This window comes from Hemitrygon akajei, chromosome 10 (genome assembly GCF_048418815.1).
Source record: "Hemitrygon akajei chromosome 10, sHemAka1.3, whole genome shotgun sequence".
NCBI classification, from domain to species: Eukaryota; Metazoa; Chordata; class Chondrichthyes; order Myliobatiformes; family Dasyatidae; genus Hemitrygon; species Hemitrygon akajei.
In genome coordinates, this window is record NC_133133.1 from 1,228,131 (window position 1) to 1,255,495 (window position 27,365).

A 27,365-nucleotide genomic window follows, 5' to 3' on the forward strand; every position below is an offset into this window, starting at 1 on the left:
AAGGGGTGCGGGTGCCGCAACTCCACAACCTCACCGCCTGCATCGACATCTACCCGACGGCCAACCTGAGCAAGTGGGCGGCTTTCACATACCATGCAACTGCGGTGGGCGCCGAGCAGGAGCTAGGCATTGGTGGTTACGGCAGCCACCTGCGGGTGTGGCTGGCTGGTACGGTGAGCGATGTGGCCTGCCCGCTGCCGCTCCACACCTGGCACACGGTGTGTGTTAGCTGGAGCAGTGCTGATGGTCGCCTTGTCATCTACCTCAACCACTCGCATACCCTAATGGAGCGGAGGACTGCAGCTCGGCCGCTGCGGGCCGGGGGCTACCTTGCCCTGGGCCAGTATCAGCAGTGGCTACTAAACGCCTCGGAGCCCCTCTTTAAGCAATCCTGGGCCTTCCTGGGTGAACTCTACTACTTCAGGCTGTGGGATACAGCGTGGAAGCCTGACCCCCCCTGCGCCCCCGGCTCCATCCTCCACTGGTCTGACAGGCACCTCAACTTCACTGGCAACACTCTGATGGCTGACTCCACACTTCGCTGTGGTGAGGTGGTGGGGGGTGGGGGAGGCTGGTGGGGTGGTCAGGGGGTGGGAATTTGGTAGAAGGAGTGGGGGTGTATTGGGGAGGTGTGACAGGGAGGAGCTGAGGGATTAAGGTGGGGTAGGGAAGGCAGAGGGTGGAGTCAGATCGATGGGGGTGTGTTGGGGAGCTGGGAGGAGTGAAAGGGTGTGATTGAGTTCAGGGGTGACAGGAGGGGTCTCATTGGGTGTGGGGGGGAAGAGAACAAAATGTGCACAATTAAACCCAGGGCTCATTGATCAGGGTGGGGGAAGGACTGCATATCCCACAACCCCTTCCAGAGGGGCTGGAGGGAGGTGAGGTTGAGAGGTGATTAAGGAGGGGAGTCTCCCTAGCATCGACATCACTGTCTGGGACCTGGAGAAATCTGAAGCCAAGGAGATTGCTGAGTCAGGTCAACACCTGATGCCATGTTTTGGTGCTGATTTAACACAATCTCTCTGAGCGTCTCTACATACAGCTGTGGCCGTGGAATGGGGTGAAGCTAAGCACAGGCTTTCTGCATTGCTGTTGTCTAACGCATGTCCTTTAATGGTTTCATGGTCTTCTCTTTGACACCAGCTGTTGCTTCAGGCACCCAGAACCCGGTCTCACCCACAGGTAAATGCACACTGAACCTTGTCTCTGTGGTGAACTACATATACCTGTCTGGACTGCTCCTGTGGCTCCTCCCACAGACCCCTGTATAAAGGCGGCTGAGGCCTGTTGCCCAGCCTCATTCCCCAGGATGTAGTGTTGTTCATTCTTCCAGTCAATAAAAGCCGATACCTTGCTTCCTACGTCTCAGAGTGAGTTATTGATGGTGCATCAGTCTCTCCCACAGGAAACTGCAGACTACGCCAAACACTGTCTGTCCCACAGATAAATGCACTCCAAACCCTGTTCCTCCCACAGGAAACTGCAGACTACGCCAAACACTGTCTGTCCCACAGGTAAATGCACCCCAAACCCTGTTCCTCCCACAGGAAACTGCAGACTACGCCAAACACTGTCCCACAGGTAAATGCACCCCAAACCCTGTTCCTCCCACAGGAAACTGCAGACTACGCCAAATACTGTCTGTCCCACAGATAAATGCACCCCAAACCCTGTTCCTCCCACAGGAAACTGCAGACTACGCCAAACACTGTCTGTCCCACAGATAAATGCACCCCAAACCCTGTTCCTCCCACAGGAAACTGCAGACTACGCCAAATACTGTCTGTCCCACAGATAAATGCACCCCAAACCCTGTTCCTCCCACAGGAAACTGCAGACTACGCCAAACACTGTCTGTCCCACAGATAAATGCACCCCAAACCCTGTTCCTCCCACAGGAAACTGCAGACTACGCCAAACACTGTCTGTCCCACAGATAAATGCACCCCAAACCCTGTTCCTCCCACAGGAAACTGCAGACTACACCAAACACTGTCCCACAGGTAAATGCACCCCAAACCCTGTTCCTCCCACAGGAAACTGCAGACTACGCCAAACACTGTCCCACAGGTAAATGCACCCCAAACCCTGTTCCTCCCACAGGAAACTGCAGACTACGCCAAACACTGTCTGTCCCACAGGTAAATGCATCCTGAACCCTATCTTTCCCACGGGTAAATGCAGACTTCCCCAAACCCTGTCTCTCCCCCCCAGTAAATGCAGACTTCCCTTAACCCCATCTCTCCCCCAGTAAACTCACCCTGAACCCTGTCTCATAGAGAGAAACATAGAAAACCTACAGCACAATACATGTCCCTACCTTAGAACTATCTAGGCTTTACCCATAGCCCTCTATTTTTCTAAGCCCTATGTAGCTATCCAGGAGTCTCTTAAAAGACCACCATTGCTGGCAGCCCATTCAACGCACTCACCACTCTCTGCATAAAAAATTTACCCCTGATATCTCCTCTGTACCTGCTTCCAAGCACCTTAAAACTATGCCCTCTCGTGCTAGCCATTTCAGCCCTGAGGAAAAGCCTCTGACTATCCACACGATCAATGCCTCTCATTATCTTGTACACCTCTATCACCTCTCATCCTCCGCCGCTCCAAAGAGACAAGGTCGAGTTCACTCAAACTATTCTCATATGGCATGCTCCCCAATCCAGGCAACATCCTTGTAAATCTCCTCTGCACCCTCTCTATGGTTTCCACATCCTTCCTATAGTGAGGCGACCAAAACTGAGCATGCATCAACATGCGTAGCCCCTTTGAGTGTCCTATGGACTCAGACCCCAAAATCCCTCTGATCCTCCACACTGCCAAGAGTCTTACCATTAATACTATAGTCTGACATCATATTTGACCTACCAAAATGAACCACCTCACACTTATCTGGGTTGAAATCCATCTGCCACTTCTCAGCCCAGTTTTGCATCCTAACGATGTCCCGTTGTAACCTCTGACAGCCCTCCACACTATCCACAACTCCCCCAACCTTTGTGTCATCAGCAAATTTACTAACCCATCCCTCCACTTCCTCATCCAGGTCATTTATAAAAATCACAAAAAGTAGGGGTCCCAGAACAAATCCCTGAGGCACACCACTGGTCACCAACCTCCATGCAGAATATGACCTGTCTACAACCACTCTTCGCCTTCTGTGGGCAAGCTAGTTCTGGATCCACAAAGCAATGTCTCCTTGGATCCCATGCCTCCTTACTTTCTCAATAAGCCTTGCATAGGGTACCTTATCAAATGCCCAAATCTCCCACAGGTAAAAGCAGACTTCTCTTAACCCCATCTCTCTCCCAGTAAATGCACCCTGAACCCTGTCCCTCCAAAGTTAAATGCACCCTAAACCCTATCTCTCCCCCAGGTAAATTTTCCACAACCTTGTCTCTCCCACAGGTAGGTGCACCCCAAACCCTGTCTCTCTCACGGGTAAATGCACCCTTACTGTTGAACTTCAGCTCGTACGTTGACCACCCTTCACCTAGGGTATCTCCTCCCACTGCAACCACCCTTCCCTTAGGCAACTCCTCCCACTGTGACCATCCTTTGTCTAGTCATCTGCTCCCACTGTAACCACCCTTTCCTGGAGGCGTCCCCACCAACCATGACCACCAATTTGCAGGAACATTATTTCCCACCGTGACCAACATTCCAATGGGACATCTCCCATCATGACCACCATACCGCTAGGTCATCACTTCCACTGTGACCACCCATCCTATGGGACAAGTCCACTGTGACCATCCTTTCCCTGGGGTATCTCCTGCAACTGTGACCGCCCTACCCCTGGGTGATGAACATCCTTCCCCTGTGTTGTCACCTCCCAGCGAAACTACACTTCCCCTGGCATCTCCTCCCACAATGTCTGCACTTCCCCTGGACATTTACTCCCAACGTGACCACCCTTCCCCTGCATCATCACCTTCTACCTTGACAGCCCTTCACCTGGGTGATGTCCTCCCATTGTGACCACCCTTCCCCTGGTGCATAGAACATAAAACATAGAAAGCTACAGCACATTACAGGTCCCTCAGCCCACAGTGTTGTGCTGACCATGTAACGTACTCTAGAAGCTGCCTAGAATTTCCCTACGGCATAGCCCTATATATTTCTAAGCTCAAAGTACCTACCTAAGAGTCCCTGAAAAGACCCTATTGTATCCGCTTCCACCACTGTTGCTGGCAGCCCATTCCATGCACTCACCACTCTCTGTGTGAAAAACTTACTCCTGACATTCCCCCTGTACCCACTTCCAAGAACTTTAAAACTACATCCCCTCATCCTAGCCATTTCAGCCCTGGGAAAAAGCCTCTGACTAGTCACACAGTCAACGCCTCTCATCATCTTGTACACCTCTATCAGGTCACCTCTCATCCTCCGTTGCTCTAAGGAGAAAAGGCCAAATTCATTCAACCTATTCTCATAAGGCATGCTCTCCAATCCAGGCAACGTCCTTGTAAATCTCCTCTGCACTCTCTCTACAGTTTCCACATCTTTCTTGTAGTGAAGTGACCAAAACTAAACATAGTACTCCAAGTGGAGTCTGCTCCATCACGACCAACCTTCCCCCAGACATCTCCCACCATGACCACAATACACCTGAGTCATCACCCTGATAACCCTGTCCCTCTGGCATGTCCTCCCATTGTGATCTTCTTTCCCTGGGACATTACCTCCCTCTGTTGCAACCCCGCTCCCGGAATAACAGTGAATACCCTTCCCTGTATTATCACCTCCCATGGTAACCACACTTCCCTGGAATCTCTTGCCACCAGGTCTAGCTTTGTCCTGTATATTTCCTCCCACCTAGGGCATCTCCTCCCACTGTGACCACCCTTCTCAAGGGCAAATCCATCATGGCCACACTTGTCCTGTGGTATCTCCTCCAACTGTGACTACCCTACCCCTGTGTCATCACCTGCCAGCATGACCATACTTTCCCTGGGCATCTCCTCCCTTCATGACTACCCTACCATGGGGGCATCTCCTCCCCTGAGGTACCTATTATCACAGTGAACACCCATCCCCTGGGACAGCAGCTTTTGCCTTTACTACCCTTCCTCTGGGTCATCTGCTCTCATTGGCCACCTTTCCCTGGGATATCACTTCTCAACCCAACCAATTCCTTGGTGCATTTCCTCCCACTGTGACCACACTTCCCCTGAACATCTCCTCGCATACTGACCACTCTTCTCGTGGGGTATCTCCTGCCACAGTGACCACCATTTCTTGGGGCATCTCTTCCCACTGTGACCACTCTTTCCATGGAGGCATCATTTCCCACCATGACCACACTTCCCCTGGGGCCTCTCCTCCCACCATGAAATACTTCTCCTGTATTATCACCTCCCATTGTAAACAAACTTCAATTGGCATCTTCTCCCACCATGTCTAACCTACCCCTGGGCATTTTCTCCTTCCATCTAACCTTCCCTTGGGGTATCTCCTCCCATCATAACAATGTATCCCTTGGGGCATCATTTTCCACTGTGACTAAACTTCCAGTGGACATCTCCCTCCTTGACCACCCTTCCTCTAGGTCATCTGTTCTCACCATGCCTTAAATATACATAAGGTCTTGGCCTCCACAACTGTCTGTGGTAAAGAATTCCACAGATCATCATTCTCTGTCCTAAAAGAACACCCCTATTCTGAGGCTGTGACCTCTGGCCTTAGATCTCCCACCATAGGAAGACATCCTCTCCACATCCACTGTATTAAGGCCTTTCACCATTCAATAGATTTCGATGAGGTCATCTCTCGTTCTTCTGAATTCGAGTAGATACAGACCCAGAGCCACCAAATGCTCTGGACCTGTATTTGTATGTCAAGCCATTCAATCCTAGAATCATCTTCAAGAACTTCCTTTGAACTCTCTCTAGTTTCAGCACATCCTTTCTAAGATCAGGGGTCCAAAACTGCTCACAATACTCCAAGTGAAACCTTATCAGTGCTTTATAAAGTATCAACATTACATCCTTGCTTTTATATTCTAGTCCTCTTGAAATGAATGTGCACATTGCATTTGCCTTCTTCACCACAGAGACAACCTCCAAATTAATCGTTATGGAATCCTGCACAAGTATTCCCAAGTCTCTTTGCACCTCAGTTTTTTTGTATTTTCTCTCCATTTAGAAAATAGTCAACTCTTTCATTTCTTCTACTGAGCTGCATGACCATACACTTCCCAACACTGTTTTCCATCTACCACTTCTTTGCCCATTCTCCTAATCTGTCTAAGTCCTTCTGTAACCTCTCTACTTCCTCAAAACTACATGTCCCTCAGTCACAACACAGACCCCATGGAACACCATCAGTAACCAAAAGCTAATTGGAACAGCCAACCCCTTTACTCCCTCTCTTTGCTTCCTGTCAATCAGCCACTGCTTTATCCATGCTAGAAGCTTTCCTGTAATACCTCAGGCTTGTAGCTTGTTAAGCAGCCTCATGTGTAGCACCTTGTTAAAAACCTGAATATCTATCCTGTTTGTTACTTTTTCAAAGAATTCCAACAGATTTGTCAAGCAAGATCTTCCTTTGTGGAAACAATGCTAACTAGGTCTATTTTATCAAGTGCTTCCAAGTACCCTGAGACCTCATTCTTAATAATCGACTCCATCATCTTGCCAACCACTGAGATCAGAATAACTGGTGTATAGTTTCCTTTCTTCTGCCTCTTTCTCTTCTTGAAGGGTGGAATGACATTTCATTATCCCCCATTCCTACCTCTCCAACATTTTCCAGCAGTCCGATATTCACTCTTGCCTCTCCTTTACACTTCTTGTGTGACCTCATAACCACACATCCCCGGCTTCTCCTCCCACTGTGACCATCCTTTCCCTGGGACATCAACTCTCACCGTGGACCCCCTTTCCCTAAGGCATCTCCTCCCACTGTGACCACACTTCACCTGGGACAACACCTCCCTCCATGACAACTCTTTCCCTGGGACATCAGTTCCAACTGTGACCACTTTCAAGGGACATTGCACCCATCATGGCCACCTTCTCCATGGGAAATCCCCACCCACCGTGACTTCCCTTTCCCTGGGAAATCTCCACCCACCATGACCTCCCCTTTCCTGGAAGATCTTCACCCACTGTGACCTCCCTTTTAGAACCATAGAACATTACAGCACAGAAACAGGCCTTTTGGCCCTTCTTGGCTGTGCTGAACCATTTTTCTGCCTAGTCCCACTGACCTGCACCCGGCCCATATCCCTCCATACACCTCTCATCCAAGTACCTGTCCAAGTTTTTCTTAAATGTTAAAAGTGAGCCCGCATTTACTGCTTCATCTGGCAGCTCATTCCACACTCACACCACTCTGTGTGTGAAGAAGCCCCCCTTAATGTTCCCTTTAAACTTTTCCCCCTTCACCCTTAACCCATGACCTCTGGTTTTTTTCTCCCATGGCCTCAGTGGAAAAAGCCTGCTTGCATTCACTCTGTCTATACCCATCATAATTTTATATATCTCTATCAAATCTCCCCTCATTCTTCTACACTCCAGGGAATAAAGTCCTAACCTATTCAACCTTTCTCTGTAACTCAGTTTCTCAAGTCCTGGCAACATCCTTGTAAACCTTCTCTGCACTCTTTCAACCTTATTAATATCCTTCCCATAATTCAATGACCAAAACTACACACAATACTCCAAATTTGGCCTCACTAATGCATTATACAACCTCACCATAACATTCCAACTCTTATACTCAATACTTTGATTTATAAAGGCCAATGTACCAAAAGCTCTCTTTACAACCCTATCTACCTGTGATGCCACTTTTAGGGAATTTTGTATCTGTATTCCCAGATCCCTCTGTTCTACTGCACTCCTCAGTGCCCTACCATTTACCTTGTATGTTCTACCTTGGTTTTTCCTTCCAAAGTGCAATACCTCACACTTGTCTGTATTAAACTCCATCTGCCATCTTTTAGCCCATTTTTCCAGCTGGTCCAGATCCCTCTGCAAGCTTTGAAAACCTTCCTCACTGTCCACTACACCTCCAATCTTTGTATCAACAGTAAATTTGCTGATCCAATTTACCACATTATCATCCAGATCATTGATATAGATGACAAATAACAATGGACCCAGCACTGATCCCTGTGGCACACCACTAGTCACAGGCCTCCACTCAGAGAAGCAATCCTCCACTACCACTCTCTGACTTCTCCCATTCAGCCAATTTCTAATCCAATTTACTACCTCACCATGTATACCTAGCGACTGAATCTTCCTAACTAACTTCCCATGCTGGACCTTGTCAAAGGCCTTACTGAAGTTCATGTAGACAACATCCACTGCCTTCCCTTCATCCACTTTCCTTGTAACCTCCTCAAAAAGCACTAATAGATTTGTTAAACATGACCTACCACGCACAAAGCCGTGTTGACTCTCCCTAATAAGTCCCTGTCTATCTAACTACTTGTAGATCCTATCTCTTAGTACTCCTTCGAATAATTTACCTACTACAAACTTCAAATTTACCAGCCTATAATTTCCCGGATTACTTTTAGAGCCTTTTTTAAACAACGGAACAACATGAGCTATCCTCCAATCCTCCGGCACCTCATGCATAGATACCGACATTTTAAGTATATCTGCCAGGGCCCCTGCAACTTCAATAATAATCTCCTTCAAGTTCCGAAGGAATACCCTGGCAGGTCCTGGGGATTTATCTACTTTGATTTGCCTCAAGACAGCAAGCACCTCCTCCTCTTCAATCTGTATAGGTTCCATGACCTCACTACCTGTTTGCCTTATTTCCATTGACTCCATGCCAGTTTCCTTAGTAAATACAGATGCAAAAAACCCATTTAAGATCTCCCCCATTTCTTTTGGTTCCATATATAGCTGACCACTCTGATCTTCAAGGGGACCAACTTTATCCCTTACTATCCTTTTGCTCTTAATATACCTGTAGAAGTTTGGATTATCCTTCACCTTGACTGTCAAAGCTACCTCATGTCTTCTTTTAGCCCTCCTGATTTCTTTCTTAAGTTTTTTTTTGCACTTTTTATACTCAAGTACCTTATTTGCTCTCTGTTTCCTATACATGTCATACATCTCTCTCTTCTTCTTTATCAGAGTTCCATTATCCCTAGAGAACCAAGGTTCCTTATCCCTATTCACTTTGCCTTTAATCCTGACAGGAACATACAAACTCTGCACTTTCAAAATTTCTCCTTTGAAGGCCTCCCACTTACCGATGACATCCTTGCCAGAGAACAACCTGTCGCAATCCACGCTTTTTAGATCCTTTCTCATTTCTTCAAAATTGGCCTTTTTCCAGTTTAGAACCTCAATCCGAGGACCAGATCTATCTTTATCCATGATCAAGTTGAAACTAATGGTGTTATGATCACTGGAACCAAAGTGTTCCCCTGCACACACTTCTGTCACCTGTCCTAACTCGTTTCCTAATAGGAGATCTAATATTGCATCCTTTCTAGCCTGAACCTCTATATATTGATTTAGAAAACTTTCCTGAACACATTTTACAAACTCTAACTAGTCTAGACCTTTAACAGTATGGGAGTGCCAATCACTGTGCGGAAAATTAAAATCCCCTACTATCACAACTTTGTTTCTTGCAGTTATCTGCTATCTCTCTGCAGAGTGTTGAATCTTTCTGGGTGGAGTTAAGAAACTGCAAGGGTAAAAAAAACTACTAAGGGAATCATATATAGGCCTCCAAATAGCAGCCAAGATGTGGGGTTGAGATTGCAAAGGGAGCTGGAAAAGGCATGTAATAAGGGTAATGACACAATTGTAATGGGGGACTTCAATACGTAAGGAGATTGGGGAAATCTGGTTGCTGCTGGATCACAGTAGAGGGAATTTGTTGAATGCCTACAAGATGGCTTTTTGGAGCAGCTTGTGCTTGAGCCTGCTCAGGGAGAGGGTATCTTAGATTGGGTGTTGTGTAATAACCCAGATACAATTAGGGAGCTTATGTAAAGGATCCCTCAAGAGAAGTAAAAGGGAGGTGGGAGTTGATATTGGACCATCGGAAAATGATGCTGGTTAGCTAGTAATAGGGGACAAAGAAATGGCAAATGAACGTAATGGGCACTTTGCATCTGTCTTCACTATGGAAGACACCAGCAGTGTGCCAGAGGTTCAGGAGTGTCAGGGAGCAGGAGTGAGTGCCATTGCTATTACAAAGGAAAAAGTGCCAGGCAAACTCAAAGGTCACCTGGACCAGATGGATGACATCCCAGAGTCCTGAGGGAGGTTGCTGAAGAGATAATGGATGCATTGAGCATGATCTTTCAAGAATCACTTGATCTGGCAAGGTCCTGAAGGACTGGAAGATTGCAAATGTCACTCCACTCTTTAAGAAGGCAAGAAGGCAAAAGAAAGGAAATTGTAGACCAGTTAGCCTCACCTCAGTGATTGGGCAAGTGTTAGAGTCTACTATTAAGAATGAGGTTTTTGAGGTACTTGGAAACTAATGATAAAATAAGTCAAAGTCAGCATGGTTTCTGTAAAGGGAAATCTTGCCTGACAAGTGTTTCAGAGTTCTTCGAGGAAGCAACAAGCAGGGTGGACAAAGGAGAGGCAGTGGATGTCACTTGGATTTTCAGAAGGCATTTTATAAGGTGCCACACCTGAGGCTGCTTAACATAATAAAATCCTGCGGTGTTACAGGGGAGATACTGGCATGGATAGAGGAATGGCTGACAGGCCAGAGGCATCAAGTGGGAATAAAGGGGGTCTTTTCTGGTTGGCTGTCGGTAACTAGTGGTGATACTCAGTGGTCAGTATTGGAATTGCTACTTTTCACATTGTTTGGCAATGATTTGGATAATGGAATTGATGGCTTTGTGGCAAAGTTTGTGGATAGGTAGTGCTGAGGAAGCAATGCAATTGTAGCAGGACTTGGACAAATTGGAGGACTAGGCAAAAAAGTGGCAGATGGAATATCATGTTGGGAAATGTATGATAATGCATTTTGGTAAAAGAAACAATAGTGCAGACTGTTATCTAAATCTGTTATCTAAATGGGGAGAAGATTCAAACATCAGAGGTGCAGAGGGACTTAGGAGACCTTGTGCAAGACTTCCAGAAGATTGATTTACAGGTTAAGTCTGTAAAGAAGGCAAATGCAATGTTGGCAATTATTTCAAGGGGAATAGAATATAAACACAAGGAGATAATGCTAAGCCTTTATAAGTCACTGGTCAGACCACATTTAGATCATTGTCAACAGTTTTGGGCCCCATCTCTCAGAAAAGGATGTGTTGTCAATGGAGTGATTCTAGAGGGGGCTCATGAGTATGATTCCAGGAATGAAGGGGTTAATGTATGAGGAGCATTTGGCAGCTTTGGGCCTGTACTCACTGGAATTTAGAAGATTGCCTGGGGGTGGGATCTCATTGAAACCTACCGAATATTGAAAGGACTAGAAAGGGTGGTTGTGGAAGGCACAGCCTCAAAATTGAGAGACGACCATTTAGAACAGAGGTATGGAGGAATTTATTTTAGCCAGAGAGCAGTGAATCTGTGGAATTCTCTGCCAGCGACAGTAGTGGAGGCCAAGTCCAAGTGTATATTTAAGGCAGAAGTTCATAGTTTCCTGATCGGTCAGTGCATCAAAGAATATGGTGAGAAGACAGGTGTATGGGGTTGAGTGGGATCCGGGATCAGCCATGATGGAATGGTGGAGGAGACTCAATGGGTTGAATGGCCTAATTCTGCTCCAATGTCTAACGTCTTCCGCCCCACCCTCGCCATATCACTGTCTGCTTCCTGCTGTACCTATGCCTGCCCACCCATTTTCACTGTACTGCCACCTGCCTCCCCACCAACAGCTGCCCCACCCTGCCATCCTATCCTTGCTATACCGCCGCCAATCGTCCCATCCTAGTCATTCTTTTGTTCAAGACCTTACCCAGTTTCAATGGATTTTCCCAGCACACAAGTTCCAGTACCTCTTGGAGTCTGCAAAAGCCAATAGAATAAAATCTGTGCCCTATTCAATAAATGCTTCAAAGTGTGTTTATTCTCTAAGTAAGGAAAATTATTTTCATTATAAAATTATTAACTGCAAGACTACTTTCTGCCTTAGATTTGTTCACACCAACCTCTTCAGATTGGACCACCTTATCAACATCATCCCCTGATTGGGCCAACTCATCGACCTCATCCTCTGATTGGACCATTTCATTGCCTGTCTCCCCCGAATGGACCACCTCATTACCTGTCTCCTCTGATTGGACTACCTCAACGCTTGCCTCCTCTGAGAGCACCACCTCATCAACTTCATCCTCTGATAGGACCACCTTATCATCAGTGATCTCAGAGATGGTCACTAGTGCTAGCCTATCTTCAGGTTTGTTCACCTAACTCCTCAACCGTGACATCATTACAGTATCTCCCAGTGTCAGTGTCTTTATGGAAGTTGTATCTTGCCAATACATCTGGGTCATGTGGTATGAAGGTTCTGATACCTTCCATCCCAACTTTGCACTGATGCGTGAATACACAGAGACCAGTCATTAATGGTTCTGACAGGAGATTGATGACAATATCCCATTAGCGACACTGGATCCTGCACTTTGCAGGATATCTGATGAGAAACAGGTAGAGCTGGAAATGTTCAGCAGCTTCAGGCTGAATCAATGTGGGAAACGTACTCAATATCAGGTCACAGGTGCCTCCAACAATACAATGACTTGTCGTCCATGCAGGTACCAATGACATGGGTAGGATGAGTGATGAGATTCTGCATAAGGATTTCAGAGAGTTAGGTGCTAAGTTAAAGCGCGGGACCTCCAGAATTGTGATCTCAGGATTGCTACCCATGCCATGTGCTAGTGAGGCCAGAACTAAGAAGATTATACAGTCTAATACATGGCTAAGGAGTTGGTGTAGGAATGAGGGCACAAGATTTTTGCATTATTGGGATCTCTTCCCAGGGAAGGTGGGACCTGAACTGGAGGGGGCTAATATCATAGCAGGAATGTTTTGTTAATGCTGCATGGTGGAGTTTAAACAAGAGTTGCAGGGGGATGGGAATGAGAGTGCCAGAACAGTTAGTGGAGAGGTTGTGGAGGTAAATATAAAGTACACTGCAGATGCTGTGGTCAAATGTCAAATGTGCTGTTTTGTACATCTTGTGGAGGTAAATGTTGGTAAGACCTCAAAGTCAGGAATCAAAAGGTTGAGTATGGTGTGACTAGTGTCCTGAGCTGAGTATATTTCAATGCAATAAGTATCAGAGGAACGGCAGATGATAGTGCTGAAGATGAGGTAGCTGGTTTACAAAAGACAAGGAGGAGAAGCTGTTGATTGGGCAAAATTGCAGACAACAGGATGAATTGCAAAGTAAAAAGTAGACAAAATTGAAAAGGGTGAAAACAGGACTGATGGTGTTGTATCTGAATGTGCACAGTATACAGAATAAAGTGGATGAACGCAGCACAGTTGCAGATTGGCAGGTATGATGTAGGCATCACTGAACCATGACTGAAAGATATAGCTGGGAGCTTAATGTCCAAGGATAAGCAGGAAGGCAGAGGGGGCAGTGTTGCTCTGTTGGTAAAAAATGAAATCAAATAATTAGAAAGAGGTGACATAGGGAAGGTGTTGAATCATTGTGGGTAGAGCAAAGGAACTGCAAGGCTAAAAAGACCCTGATGGGAGCTGTATACAGACCTCCAAACAGCAGTAAGGATGTGGTCTACAAATTACAACAGGAGATAGAAAATACATACCAAAAGGGCGATGTTACAATAGTCATGTGGGACTTCAATGTGCAAATAGATTGGGAAAATCAGGTTGCTGCTGGATTCCAGTAGGGGAAATTTCTGGAATGTCTGTGAGAATGGGAAACCTTTAAAAACAAACAGAGGCAATTAAAAAATTATTAAGGAGGTAAAGACAGAATACGAAAGTAAGCTAGTCAATAATTTTAAAGAGGATACCAAAAGGTTCTTCAGATACATAAAGTGTAAAAGAGAGGCAAGAATGGATAATGATGCTGAAGAGGTAGTAATGGGGACAATGAAATGGTGGACAATCTGAATAAATATTTTGTATCAGTCTCCACTGTGGAAGACACTAGCAATGTGGTGGAAGTTCTAGGTTTCAGTGGTGTTACGAACCCCGTAACTGGGTCACTTACCAGCCAAAGATAGAGAGGTCTGTTGAAGTCTGATGGTACTATTTTTAACAGTATTTATTAGTAAAAATACACAAAAATAATATCAATGCAAACATACAGATAATATACGTCGTCAATACTAAATCTAAAAGTGCGGGTATACTAATAATCAATAAGAAATAAGCTCTATCGTTGTCTAGGGGATAATGTATTGTCTGATGGAAATATAAAAGTCACTCAGTTCATTCAGGCTGCAGCCTTTGGTTGGAGTCAAGAGAGAGATTTTTAGAAACTTGCCGGCTTTTCCTTTTATGATTCCGATCCTTCGAGAGTTCCTTTGGTGAGGCCGGTCACTTTTGGCCTCTCCTTTAGCTAAAGCCGTTCTTCCGTGGTGAGCCCACCAATTCCCAGGCAAGGGAAAAGGACGCACGCGAGCCCCACCAGCTGTCGCTATTAAACGCTGTCACGGGATTTCTAGCGTTTCTCCTGGTGCGTCTAAAGGGGTTGTTCTCCAGACCCTCTTTTATCCTTACTCACGGGGTCTCAGATGTCAATCAGTTGGGATGATGCAATCCCTCAACCAGCCCACTCTGGTCATCCCCTGAGGGGCTTCAATGAATAGTACAGTACTCAATACACAATTCCATCTCCAAGAGACAATAGCCGTTATCAGTGGTTCTGTCTTGCTGAGGCCAGGACACATTCCAAACCTTGTGTATTCTGGACGTCTCTCTCTCATTTCCTGGGTCCCAGACCCGAATTACTAGTGATCTTGCGATTCTCAAAAAGGAGGGGCTACTTTGTACCCTTCGGCCCCTCAGAGTTGTGGCACATTCGTAACAGTGGCATGAAGTGTGTGAAGTTATCATAACTAGAGAGAACATTCTTGGGAAACTGAAAGGTCTGAAGGTGGATAAATCACCTGGACCAGATGGTGTATATCCCAGAGTTCTGAAAGAGGTGGCTGAAGAGATTGTGGAGGCATTAGTGATGATCTTTCAAGAATTACTAGATTCTGGAATGGTTCTGGAAGCCTGGAAAATTGCAAATGTCACTCCACTCTTGAAGAAGGGAGAGAGGCAGAAGAAAGGAAACTATATGTCAGTTTGACTTCAGTGGTTGGAAAGAACTTGGAGTCAATTATTAAGAATGAGGTCTCAGGTACTTGGAGGTACATGATAATATAGGCCATAGTCAGCATGGTTTGCTCAAGGGAAAATCTTGCAGACAAATCTGTAGGAATTCTTTGAAGAAATAACAAGCAGGATAGACAAAGGAGAATCAGTTGATGTGTACTTGGATTTTCAGGATGCCTTTGACAAGGTGCTGCTCGTGAGGCTGCTTAACAAGTTATGAGCCTATGGTGTCATATGGGGGGCGTTGGGAATGGATCCAAATGTAAGACACGGACACTGAAGTACTGGGATCTGGACTGGACTAGAGTAGGGACGGGACCGAACACAGACTAGGAGCTGGGAAAAGAACACAGACTTGGGCTAGGAAAGCGGGACCAGGATGAGGAACTGGGAATTGGGAGCCTGGGCTTGGACTCCGAGCCAGAGACTGGACAAGAACCTAGAACCTAAGTCTTGACTCAGTCTTGGACCCCAGAACTAGATGAGGACATGGTTCTTCAAGGCTTTCCTGGGCAGGACGAAGTACTCCTTCTAGAGCACAGGGCCAGGACCCTTCCTAGGATGCAGGGCTGGGATGCTTTCACAGGGCTAGGCCTCTTCCTTGGATGCTGGGCTAGGATGACTGCCGAGGAAAACAACTGAGAAAACCGTCAGGGATTCAGATGGGGAGGGGAAGAGAACAGTCCTGTCTCAGGCTAACAGCAAAGACAGCCTGACTTACCCAACAGAGGCAAGGACAGAAAGGGAGTTCAATCCAGGGTGTCTCCAAGTCTTGGGGCAGCCAGCAAACTTGGCTGGCTACGGAAACAGCCAAATCCATGTCTAGCTCAGAGTGGCAGACGGCCACTCAGCTGGCCCCAGAAACGGCCAAATCCATACCATGATGACAGCTTCAACTAGAGACAACAAGGCTCCATGAAGTGGTGGTCCCCCAACTCCCACTCTCCCCTACTGTCTGTGTCAGTCCCCACACTAATCCCACTGTCCCACTCTCCCCCACCGTCTGTGTCAATCCCCACACTAATCCCACTGTCCCCACTCTCCCCCAGAGTCTGTGTCAGGCCCCAAAATAATCCCACTGTCCCACTCTCCCCCACAATCTTGTGTCAGTCCGCACACTAATCCCACTGTCCCACTCTCCCCCACAGTTTGTGTCAGTCCGCACACTAATCCCTCTGTCCCACTCTCCCCCACAGTCAGTGTCAGACCCCACACTAAAACCACTGTCCCCAATCTCCCCGACTGTCTGTGTCAGTCCCCACACTAATACCTCTGACCTACTCTTCCACACAGTCTGTGTCAGACCCCAATCTCCCCACAGTCTGTGTCAGTCCGTACACTAATCCCACTGCCCCACTCTCCCCTACGGTCTGTGTCAGTCCATACACTAATCCCACTGCCCCACTCTCCCCTACGGTCTGTGCCAGTCCCCACACTAATCACACTGTCCCAATCTCCCCCACAGTCTCTGTCAGACCCCACACTAATCCCACTGTCCCACTCTCCCCCACTGTCTGTGTCAATCCCCACACTAATCCCACTGTCCCCACTCTCCCCCAGAGTCTGTGTCAGGCCCCAAAATAATCCCACTGTCCCACTCTCCCCCACAATCTTGTGTCAGTCCGCACACTAATCCCACTGTCCCACTCTCCCCCACAGATTGTGTCAGTCTGCACACTAATCCCTCTGTCCCACTCTCTCCCACAGTCAGTGTCAGACCCCACACTAAAACCACTGTCCCCAATCTCCCCGACTGTCTGTGTCCGTCCCCACACTAATACCTCTGACCTACTCTTCCACACAGTCTGTGTCAGACCCCACTCTCCCCACATTCTGTGTCAGTCCGTACACTAATCCCACTGCCCCACTCTCCCCTACGGTCTGTGCCAGTCCCCACACTAATCACACTGTCCCACTCTCCCCCACAGTCTCTGTCAGACCCCACACTAATCCCACTGTCCCACTCACCCCCACAGTCTGTGTCAGTCCCCACACTAATCCCACTGTCCCCACTTTCCCCCACTGTCTGTGTCAGTCCCCACACTAATCCCACTGTCCCACTCTCCCCCACAGTCTGTGTCAGACCACACACTAATCCCACTGTCCCACTCTCCCCCAGAGTCTGTGTCAGTCCCCACACTAATCCCACTGTCCCACTCTCCCCTACTGTCTGTGTCAGTCCCCACACTAATCCCACTGTCCCACTCTCCCCCACAGTTTGTGTCAGTCCGCACAGTAATCCCTCTGTCCCACTCACCCCCACAGTCTGTGCCAGTCCCCACACTAATCACACTGTCCCACTCTCCCCCACAGTCTCTGTCAGACCCCACACTAATCCCACTGTCCCACTCTCCCCCACAGTCTGTGTCAGTCCCCACACTAATCCCACTGTCCCCACTTTCCCCCACTGTCTGTGTCAGTCCCCACACTAATCCCACTGTCCCACTCTCCCCCACAGTCTGTGTCAGACCACACACTAATCCCACTGTCCCACTCTCCCCCAGAGTCTGTGTCAGTCCCCACACTAATCCCACTGTCCCACTCTCCCCTACTGTCTGTGTCAGTCCCCACACTAATCCCACTGTCCCACTCTCCCCCACAGTTTGTGTCAGTCCGCACAGTAATCCCTCTGTCCCACTCACCCCCACAGTCTGTGTCAGACCCCACACTAATCCCACTGTCCCCAATCTCCCTGACTGTCTGTGTCAGTCCCCACACTAATACCTCTGACCTACTCTTCCCCACAGTCTGTGTCAGTCCCCACACTAATCCCACTGTCCCACTCTCCGCCACTGTCAGTGTCAGACCCCACACTAATCCCACTGTCCCACTCTCCCCAACTGTCAGTCAGACCCCACATGAATCCCACTGTCCCACTCTCCCCCACAGTCTGTCAGACCCCACACTAATCCCATTGTCCCACTCTCCCCACAGCCTGTCAGACCCCACACTAATCCCACTGTCCCACTCTCCCCAACAGTCTGTGTCATACCCCACACTAATCCCACTGTCCTACTCTTCCTCACAGTCTGTGTCAGACCCCACACTAATCCCACTGTCCCACTCTCCCCCACTGTCTGTGTCAGACCCCATACTAATCCCACTGTCCCACTCTCCCCCACAGTCTGTGTCAGACCCCACACTAATCCCACTGTTCCACTCTCCCCCACAGTCTGTGTCAGTCGCCAAACTAATTCCACTGTCCCACTCTCCCCCACAGTCTGTGTCAGTCCCCACACTAATCCCACTGTCCCACTCTCCCCCACAGACTGCGTCAGACCTCACACTAATCCCACTATCCCACTCTCCCCCACAGTCTGTGTCAGAACCCACACTAATCCCACTGTCCCACTCTCCCCCACAGTCTGTGTCAGTCCCCACACTAATCCCACTGTCCCACTCTCCCCCACAGTCTGTGTCAGACCCCAAACTAATCCCACTGTCCCACTCTCCACCACAGACTGTGTCAGACCCCACACTAATCCCACTGTCCCACTCTCTCCCACTGTCTGTAACAGACCCACACTAATCCCACTGGCCCACTCTCCCCCACTGTCTGTGTCAGACCCCACACTAATCCCACTCTACCACTCTCTCCCTACAGACTGTGTCAGTTTGTACACTAATCCCACTGTCCCACTCTCCCCCACTGTCTGTGTCAGACCCCACACTAATCCTAGTGACCCACTCTCGGCCACTGTCTGTGTCAGTCCCCTCACTAATCCCACTGTCACACTCTCCCCCACAGTCTGTATCAGACCCCACACTAATCCTAGTGACCCACTCTCGCCCACTGTCTGTGTCAGTCCCCACACTAATCCCACTGTCCCACTCTCCCCCACAGACTGTGTCAGTCCCCAAACTAATCCCACTGTCCCACTCTCCCCCACAGTCTGTGTCAGTCCACGAACTAATCCCACTGTCCCACTCTTCCCCACAGTCTGTGTCAGACCCCACACGAAACCCACTGTCCCACTCTCCCCCACTGACAGTGTCAGACCCCACACTAATCCCACTGTCCCACTCTCCCCCACAGTCTGTCAGACCCCACACTAATCAAACTGTCCCACTCTCCCCCACAGTCTGTGTCTGTCCCCACACTTATCCCACTGTCCCAGTCTCCCGCACAGTCTGTGTCAGACCCCACACTAATCCCACTGTCCCACTCTCCCCCACAGTCTGTGTCAGACCCCAAACTAATCCCACTGTCCCACTCTCCCCCACAGTCTGTGTCAGAACCCACACTAATCCCACTGTCCCACTCTCCCCCACAGTCTGTGTCAGACCCCACACGAATCCCACTGTCCCACTCTCCCCCACTGACAGTGTCAGACCCCACTCTAATCCCACTGTCCCACTCTCCCCCACACTCTGTCAGACCCCACACTAATCCCACTGTCCCACTCTCCCCTAATGTCTGTGTCAGTCCCCATACTAATCCCAATGTCCCACTCTCCCCCACAGTCTGTGTCAGTCCCCACACTAATCCCACTGTCCCACTCTCCCCTAATGTCTGTGTCAGTCCCCAAAATAATCCCACTGTCCCACTCTCCCCCACAGTCTGTGTCAGTCCCCACACTAATCCCACTGTCCCACTCTCCCCCACAGTCTGTGTCAGTCCCCTCACTAATCCCACTGTCCCACTCTCCCCCACAGTCTGTGTCAGTCCCCACACTAATCCCACTGTCCCACTCTCCCCCACAGTCTGTGTCAGTCCCCACACTAATCCCACTGTCCCACTCTCCCCCACAGTCTGTGTCAGTCCCCACACTAATCCCACTGTCCCACTCTCCCCCACAGTCTGTGTCAGTTCCCACACTAATCCCACTGTCCCACTCTCCACCACAGTCTGTTTCAGTCCCCACACCAATCCCACTGTCCCACTCTCCCCTAATGTCTGTGTCAATCCCAACACTAATCCCACTGTCCCACTCTCCCCCACAGTCTATGTCTGTCCCCACACTAATCCCACTGTCCCACTCTCCCCTAATGTCTGTGTCAGTCCCCACACTAATCCCACTGTCCCACTCTCCCCCACAGTCTTTGTCAGTCCTCACACTAATCCCATTGTCCCACTCTCCCCCACAGTCTGTGTCAGTCCCCACACTAATCCCACTGTCCCACTCTCCCCCACAGTCTGTGACAGTCCCCACACTAATCCCAATGTCACACTCTCCCCCACTGTCTGTGTCAGACCACACACTAATCCCACTGTCCCACTCTCCCCCACAGTCTGTGTCAGACCCCACACTAATCCCACCGTCCCACTCTCCCCCACTGTCTGTAACAGACCCCACACTAATCCCACTGTCCCACTCTCCCCCAGTGTCTGCAACAGAACCCACACTAATCCCACTGTCCCACTCTCCCCCACTGTCTGTAACAGACCCCAAACTAATCCCACTGTCCCATTCTCCCCCACTGTCTGTGTCAGACCCCACATTAATCCCACTGTCCAACTCTCCACCACTGTCTGTGTCAGTCCCCACACTAATCCCACTGTCCCACTCTCCCCCACAGTCTGTGTCAGTCCCCAAACTAATCCCACTGTCCCACTCTCCCCCACAGTCTGTGTGAGACCCCACACTAATCCCACTGTCCCACTCTCCCCCACTCTCTGTGTCAGACCCCACACTAATCCCACTGTCCAACTCTCCACCACTGTCTGTTTCGGTCCCCACACTAATCCCACTGTCCCACTCTCCCCCACAGTCTGTGTCAGTCCCCACACTAATCCCACTGTCCCACTCTCCAACACTGTCTGTGTCAGACCCCACACTAATACCACTGTCCCCACTGTCGTGTCAGACCCCACACTAATCCCACTATCCCATTCTCCCCCACAGTCTTGTGTCAGACCCCACACTAATCCCACTGTCCCACTCTCCCCCACTGTCTGTGTCAGTCCCCACACTAATCCCACTGTCCAAATCTCCCCCACTGTCTGTGTCAGTCCCCACACTAATCCCAGTGTCCCTCTCTCCCCTAGTCTGTGTCTATCCCCACACTCGTCCCACTCTCCCCCACAGTCTGTTTCAGACCCCACACTAATCCCACTGTCCCCACTGTCCCCACAGTCATGTCAGTCCGTACACTAATCCCACTGTCCCACTCTCCCCCACAGTCTGTGACAGTCCCCACACTAATCCCAATGTCCAACTCTCCCCCACTGTCTGTGTCAGACCACACACTAATCCCACTGTCCCACTCTCCCCCACAGTCTGTGTCAGACCCCACAGTAATCCCACTGTCCCACTCTCCCCCACAGTCTGTGTCAGACCCCACACTAATCCCACCGTCCCACTCTCCCCCACAGTCTATGTCAGAACCCACACTAATCCCACTGTCCCACTCTCCCCCACTGTCTGTAACAGACCCCACACTAATCCCACTGTCCCACTCTCCCCCACTGTCTGTAACAGACCCCAAACTAATCCCACTGTCCCACTCTCCCCCACAGTCTGTGTCAGACCCCACACTAATCCCACTGTCCCACTCTCCCCCACAGTCTGTGTCAGAACCCACACTAATCCCACTGTCCCACTCTCCCCCACTGTCTGTAACAGACCCCACACTAATCCCACTGTCCAACTCTCCCCCACTGTCTGTAACAGACCACAAACTAATCCCACTGTCCCACTCTCCCCCACTGTCTGTGTCAGACCCCACATTAATCCCACTGTCCCATTCTCCCCCACTCTCTGTGTCAGACCCCACACTAATCCCACTGTCCAACTCTCCAGCACTGTCTGTGTCAGTCCCCACACTAATCCCACTGTCCCACTGTCCCCCACAGTCTGTCAGTCCCCAAACTAATCCCATTGTCCCACTCTCCCCCACAGTCTGTGTCAGACCCCACACTAATCCCACTGTCCCACTCTCCCCCACAGTCTGTGTCAGACCCCACACTAATCCCACTGTCCCACTCTCCCCCACTCTCTGTGTCAGACCCCACACTAATCCCACTGTCCAACTCTCCACCACTGCCTGTGTCAGTCCCCACACTAATCCCACTGTCCCACTCTCCCCCACAGTCTGTGTCAGTCCCCACACTAATCCCAGTGTCCCACTCTCCCCTAGTCTGTGTCTATCCCCACACTCGTCCCACTCTCCCCACTGTCGTGTCAGACCCCACACTAACCCCACTATCCCACTCTCCCCCACAGTCTGTTTCAGACCCCACACTAATCCCACTGTCCCCACAGTCCCCACAGTCATGTCAGTCCGTACACTAATCCCACTGTCCCACTCTCCCCCACATTTTGTGTCAGTCCTCACGCTAATTCCACTATACCACTCTCTCTCTACAGTCTGTGTCAGTCCACACACTAATCACACTGTCCTACTCTCCTCCACTGTCTGTACAGAACCCACACTAATCCCACTGTCCGACTCTCCCCCATAGTCTGTGTCAGACCCCACACTAATCCCACTGTCCCACTCTCCCCCACTGTCTGTGTCAGACCACACACTAATCCCACTGTCCCACTCTCCTCACAGTCTGTGTCTGACCCCACACTAATCCCACTGTCCCACTCTCCCCCACTGTCTGTAACAGACCCCACACTAATCCCACTGTCCCACTCTCCCCCACTGTCTGTGTCAGTCCCCACACTAATCCCACTGTCCCACTCTCCCCCACAGACTGTGTCAGTCCCCAAACTAATCCCACTGTCCCAGTCTCCCCCAGAGTCTGTGTCAGTCCACGAACTAATCCCACTGTCCCACTCTTCCCCACAGTCTGTGTCAGACCCCACACGAATCCCACTGTCCCACTCTCCCCCACTGACAGTGTCAGACCCCACACTAATCCCACAGTCCCACTCTCCCCCACAGTCTGTCACACCCCACACTAATCCCACTGTCCCACTCTCCCCCACAGTCTGTGTCAGACCCCAAACTAATCCCACTGTCCCACTCTCCCCCACAGTCTGTGTCAGAACCCACACTAATCCCACTGTCCAACTCTCCCACACAGTCTGTGTCAGACCCCACACGAATCCCACTGTCCCACTCTCCCCCACTCTCTGTGTCAGACCCCACACTAATCACACTGTCCCACTCTCCCCCACACTCTGTCAGACCCCACACTAATCCCACTGTCCCACTCTCCCCTAATGTCTGTGTCAGTCCCCACACTAATCCCACTGTCCCACTCTCCCCCACAGTCTGTGTCAGTCCCCACACTAATCCCACTGTCCCACTCTCCCCCACAGTCTGTGTCAGTCCCCACACTAATCCCACTGTCACACTCTCCCCCACAGTCTGTGTCAGTCCCCACACTAATCCCACTGTCCCACTCTCCCCCACAGTCTGTATCAGACCCCACGCGAAACCCACTGTCCCACTCTCCCCCACAGTCTGTGTCAGTCCCCACACTAATCCCACTGTCCCACTCTCCAGCACAGTCTGTGTCAGTCCCCACACTAATCACAATGTCCCACTCTCCCCCACAGTCTGTGTCAGTCCCCACACTAATCCGACTGTACCACTTTCACCCACAGTCTGGGTCAGTCCCCACACTAATCCCACTGTCCCACTCTCCCCCACAGTCTGTGTCAGTCCCCACACTAATCCCACTGTCCCACTCTCCCCTAATGTCTGTGTCAGTCCCCATACTAATCCCACTGTCCCACTCTCCCCCACAGTCTGTGTCAGTCCCCACACTAATCCCACTGTCCCACTCTCCCCCACAGTCTGTGTCAGTCCCCACACTAATCCCACTGTCCCACTCTCCCCCACAGTCTGTGTCAGTCCCCACACTAATCCCACTGTCCCACTCTCCCCCACTGTCTGTCAGTCCCCACACTAATCCCACTGTCCCACTCTCCCCCACAGTCTGTGTCAGTCCCCACACTAATCCCACTGTCCCACTCTCCCCTAATGTCTGTGTCAGTCCCCACACTAATCCCACTGTCCCACTCTCCCCCACAGTCTGTTTCAGTCCCCACACCAATCCCACTGTCCCACTCTCCCCTAATGTCTGTGTCAATCCCCACACCAATCCCACTGTCCCACTCTCCCCTAATGTCTGTGTCAATCCCCACACTAATCCCACTGTCCCACTCTCCCCTAAAGTCTGTGTCAGTCCCCACACTAATCCCACTGTCCCACTCTCCCCCACAGTCTGTTTCAGTCCCCACACCAATCCCACTGTCCCACTCTCCCCTAATGTCTGTGTCAATCCCCACACTAATCCCACTGTCCCACTCTCCCCTAATGTCTGTGTCAGTCCCCACACTAATCCCACTGTCCCACTCTCCCCCACAGTCTGTGTCAGACCACACACTAATCCCACTGTCCCACTCTCCCCCACAGTCTGTGTCAGACCCCACACTAATCCCATTGTCCCACTCTCCCCCACAGTCTGTGTCAGACCCCACACTAATCCCACTGTCCCACTCTCCCCCACAGTCTGTGTCAGAACCCACACTAATCCCACTGTCCCACTCTCCCCCACTGTCTGTCAGACCCCACACTAATCCCACTGTCCCACTCTCCCCCACTGTCTGTAACAGACCCCACACTAATCCCACTGTCCCACTCTCCACCACTGTCTGTAACAGACCCCACACTAATCCCACTGTCCCACTCTCCCCCACTGTCTGTCAGACCCCACACTAATCCCACTGTCCCACTCTCTCCCACTGTCTGTAACAGACCCCACACTAATCCCACTGTCCCACTCTCTCCCACTGTCTGTAACAGACCCCACACTAATCCCACTGGCCCACTCTCCCCCACTGTCTGTGTCAGACCCCACACTAATCCCACTCTACCACTCTCTCCGTACAGACTGTGTCAGTTTGTACACTAATCCCACTGTCCCACTCTCCCCACATCGTGTCAGTCCGTACACTAATCCCACTGTCCCACTCTTCCCCACAGTCTGTGTCAGACCCTACACTAATCCTACTGTCCCACTCTCCCCCACAGTCTGTGTCAGAACCCACACTAATCCCACTGTCCCACTCTCCCCCACTGTCTGTCAGACCCCACACTAATCCCACTGTCCCACTCTCCCCCACTGTCTGTAACAGACCCCACACTAATCCCACTGTCCCACTCTCCACCACTGTCTGTAACAGACCCCACACTAATCCCACTGTCCCACTCTCCCCCACTGTCTGTCAGACCCCACACTAATCCCACTGTCCCACTCTCTCCCACTGTCTGTAACAGACCCCACACTAATCCCACTGTCCCACTCTCTCCCACTGTCTGTAACAGACCCCACACTAATCCCACTGGCCCACTCTCCCCCACTGTCTGTGTCAGACCCCACACTAATCCCACTCTACCACTCTCTCCGTACAGACTGTGTCAGTTTGTACACTAATCCCACTGTCCCACTCTCCCCACATCGTGTCAGTCCGTACACTAATCCCACTGTCCCACTCTTCCCCACAGTCTGTGTCAGACCCTACACTAATCCTACTGTGCCACTCTCCCTGACTGTCTGTGTCATACCCCACACTAATCCCACTGTCCCACTCTCCCCCACTGTCTGTGTCAGTCCCCACACTAATCCCACTGTCCCACTCTCCCCCACAGTCTGTGTCAGTCCCCACACTAATCCCACTGTCCCACTCTCCCCCACAGTCTTTGTCAGTCCCCACACTAATCCCACCGTCCCACTCTCCCCCACAGTCTGTGACAGTCCCCACACTAATCCCACTGTCCCACTCTCCCCCACAGTCTGTGTCAGTCCCCACAATAATCCCACTGTCCCACTCTCCCCCACAGTCTGTTTCAGTCCCCACACCAATCCCACTGTCCCACTCTACCCTAATGTCTGTGTCAATCCCCACACTAATCCCACTGTCCCACTCTCCCCCACAGTCTGTGTCTGTCCCCAAACTAATCCCACTGTCCCACACTCCCCTAATGTCTGTGACAGTCCCCACACTAATCCCACTGTCCCACTCTCCCCCACAGTCTTTGTCAGTCCCCACACTAATCCCACCGTCCCACTCTCCCCCACAGTCTGTGTCAGTCCCCACACTAATCCCACTGTCCCACTCTCCCCCACAGTCTGTGTCAGACCACACACTAATCCCACTGTCCCACTCTCCCCCACAGTCTGTGTCAGTCCCCACACTAATCCCACTGTCCCACTCTCCCCCACAGTCTGTGTCAGTCCCCACACTAATCCCACTGTCCCACTCTCCCCCACTGTCTGTCAGTCCCCACACTAATCCCACTGTCCCACTCTCCCCCACAGTCTGTGTCAGTCCCCACACTAATCCCACTGTCCCACTCTCCCCTAATGTCTGTGTCAGTCCCCACACTAATCCCACTGTCCCACTCTCCCCCACAGTCTGTTTCAGTCCCCACACCAATCCCACTGTCCCACTCTCCCCTAATGTCTGTGTCAATCCCCACACCAATCCCACTGTCCCACTCTCCCCTAATGTCTGTCAATCCCCACACTAATCCCACTGTCCCACTCTCCCCTAAAGTCTGTGTCAGTCCCCACACTAATCCCACTGTCCCACTCTCCCCCACAGTCTGTTTCAGTCCCCACACCAATCCCACTGTCCCACTCTCCCCTAATGTCTGTGTCAATCCCCACACTAATCCCACTGTCCCACTCTCCCCTAATGTCTGTGTCAGTCCCCACACTAATCCCACTGTCCCACTCTCCCCCACAGTCTGTGTCAGACCACACACTAATCCCACTGTCCCACTCTCCCCCACAGTCTGTGTCAGACCCCACACTAATCCCATTGTCCCACTCTCCCCCACAGTCTGTGTCAGACCCCACACTAATCCCACTGTCCCACTCTCCCCCACAGTCTGTGTCAGAACCCACACTAATCCCACTGTCCCACTCTCCCCCACTGTCTGTCAGACCCCACACTAATCCCACTGTCCCACTCTCCCCCACTGTCTGTAACAGACCCCACACTAATCCCACTGTCCCACTCTCCACCACTGTCTGTAACAGACCCCACACTAATCCCACTGTCCCACTCTCCCCCACTGTCTGTCAGACCCCACACTAATCCCACTGTCCCACTCTCTCCCACTGTCTGTAACAGACCCCACACTAATCCCACTGTCCCACTCTCTCCCACTGTCTGTAACAGACCCCAC